At 53.1% G+C, this 2,761-nt stretch overlaps 1 long non-coding RNA gene across 1 annotated transcript in view; it reads right to left on the bottom strand.

Annotated features, from left to right (window-relative positions):
- Positions 1-2,761, bottom strand: part of LOC105504565 — a 10,095-nt gene that overhangs the window by 5,963 nt on the left and 1,371 nt on the right. The gene's annotated exons all lie outside the window — the stretch shown is intronic.

The following is a 2,761-nucleotide window of genomic DNA, read 5'->3' as shown; positions in this document are numbered from 1 at the left end:
AAAAAAAAAAAAAAAAACCAGATCCTCCAGGCCTCCCTACCTCATTAAAAAACACCACTATCCCACTGTCCACCCATCACCCAGGCCCAAAGTCGCTGCTTCATCTGGGATGTCTCCCTCTCTCCAGACTCCACATCCCTTCAGTCGCCAAGCTCTGCATTCTGCCTCCTGAACATCTCTTAAATGTCTCCTTCTCTCCATCCCCACTGCCCTCACTCTGGCTGAGGCTACCATCCACTGGGCTGGAAATGGCACCAGCCTCCTTGAGGCCTCCTGCCTCCCCTCATACACATACACAGTGCCTGAGTGACTTTTGCAAAGCGCAGATATGACCACAAAATCCCCCAGCCTAAAGCCCAGGCTCCCTATCACCCCAAGGGTAAAATCCTTGTTCCCCAGCCTGCCCCAAGGCCCCGCACGCAATTCTCCAGCTTTTGCTCTGGTCCAGCAAAAGAGGCTGCTCCTTCCTCCTGTGGCTTAAACTCTGTTACTCCCCCAGCCTCAGCTGCTCCTCCCAGGACCTACCCATTGTCTGCCTAGGGAGCCCCAACAACTAGTCACACTAAGGGCCCCTTCTCTGCAAAGCCCTTCCTAACCAGCACACATGTGCACGCAGACATAGTCCCACACACTCACATACACACACTCTGTCAGCATCTGGGGACTCGGGAGGTGCAGAGATTTGGACATACCTGTTCTTTTTGACTGTGAGCCCTGTGGGAAGGGACTAGGGAGATCTCACCTCTGGTCCCCTCAGGGTGGCCCAGGCACAACCGGCATTCCACAAATGCTTGCTGTATATCTGGCAAATGAATGAATGATGTGGCCCCAGGCACAGTCCAGGGCAAGCTTCTATTCTATCTGTTCACAGAAAGCTGGGATGGGGGGCGTTGCATAGCAGAGAGTTGTCATCCATGGGGGCTGGAGGGTGGGGGAAGCCGCGGTTTTTCTGGGGTTTTGGACTTGAACTGCATTCCTTCCAAAAATGGAACTAGCAGTGCCATGTGTGAGGACTGGGGGTTCACTGCGGCTCTCACCACCCTCTGCTGTCTGTCCCAGGGATTTTTCTTAGGCCTGAGTCCACCCCTCTGAGAATGTGATCTCCCAGTGGTTAGAAGTGCTGATAATTCCTTTCTACACACACCACAGCTCCTAGCTGAGTCCCAGGCAGAGGATGGGGCTCAGGAAATGATGCCTGATTCAAACAGGGCCAAACTGATCACAACCCAGGGAGCCAAGTTGAAGCTCAGAGTCTGCCCTTTCCAACGATGTGACAGTTTCTGTGGGAAGTTCTTGCCTTCCCTGAGCTTCAGGTGTCTCTTCTGTGAAGTGGGTTTCAAATTGTGTCCTCCCCTGTGCTTAGCTCACCAAATTTTTAGGGAGAGACCTTGAAGGCCACCAGCACCCTGTGACCCTTGGAGGGATGCTGCCCTTCCCTCAAGGCCCCTTGGATGTGGGGGAAGAGCCAGGTGAATTCCCAGGTGTTCCATTTAATCACTGCAGCCCCATCTGTGCCTGGCCTGGTGGTAACAGGCCTGGCCATGGACAAGAACAATAGGCAATGATGGGTGCTCAAAGGACATAGGTTTCCTGGAGGAGGGGACATCTGAGTTGTTTTCCAAGTGGATGAGGGGGAGAAGCATCCCAGGCAGAAGGCAAGCTGGGAAAAAAGGCAGAGGCCAGAGGGTAGAGGCTGCATCCAGGGAGCTGCAGGCTGGGAGTGTAGTGGAAGCCAGATCACAGGGGCTCCAGAATAAGTGCAAGATAAGGAGTTGAGGTCATCTGAGGCCAGATCTCCTGGGCCTCAGAGGCCCCACTACAAAGTATGGACTATCTACTGGAGTGGGTGGGCATGGTATTGGGAGGGAATTAATTCAAAAGATGTTAAGGAGAAAGAAGCAAGACGGCTGGGCCACTGAAGGAAGGTGAGGGCAGGAGAGGGGGATGCCAAGGGCTCACGCATTTACATGTTCAGTTATTTGCTCATTTGATAAATATTTCTTGAACTCCCACCGTGAGCCAGGGACCATAATGATAAGGACTTCTGTGGTTCCTATCCCTACACTACTTAGAGACAATACAGTCAGGCAGGCTCAGGCCCATGAGCACACATGGCGTGCACACTGCTGCCTGGCCATGGTGAGCAGTATGAAGGGAGTCAATAGGAGGCTGGAACAGAGGGTGTCTGCAAAGAAGGTACTCAGAGGATGCCTGGCTGAGAGGTGACTTTAGGGGTGGGCAGGGGCCAATTGGTGCCAGCTTTGAGAATTCCAAAGAACCCCAGTCTCTGGCTCAGATGGATGCCTGTGTAGACTGGCACTTTGCAGGTATGGGGACAATCATGAGGACTGGTGAATCAACCAGAGAGCAGCCAGGGGTTCTGGAACAGGAGAGGGCTCTGGGCACAGAGGGAAGCTTGGGACAGTTAGCAATGAATGGATGGGAGCCTGAGACTGGATAATATTTTAGGATAGAGGGAATAAAGAGAAGAACTCAGCCCCTGGAAGTCATGCCCAGGTTTAAGGACTTCAGAGAAAGGGCACTGACCGGCACAGTGGTTCATGCCTGTAATCCCAGCACTTTGAGAGGGTGAGGCGGATGGATCACTTGAGGCCAGGAGTTGGTCAGCCTGGCCAACATGGTAAAACCCCATCTGTACCAAAAATATAAAAATTAGAAGGCAGAGGTTGCAGTGAGTCGACTAAGATCGCGTCACTGCACTCCAGCCTGGGCAACAGAGGGAGACTCTGTCCCCACCCCC

This window comes from Colobus angolensis, unplaced genomic scaffold (genome assembly GCF_000951035.1).
Source record: "Colobus angolensis palliatus isolate OR3802 unplaced genomic scaffold, Cang.pa_1.0 Scaffold93, whole genome shotgun sequence".
Taxonomy (NCBI): Eukaryota; Metazoa; Chordata; class Mammalia; order Primates; family Cercopithecidae; genus Colobus; species Colobus angolensis.
Note: the sequence above shows the minus strand (reverse complement) of the source record. Positions and strands in the feature narration are given on the sequence as shown.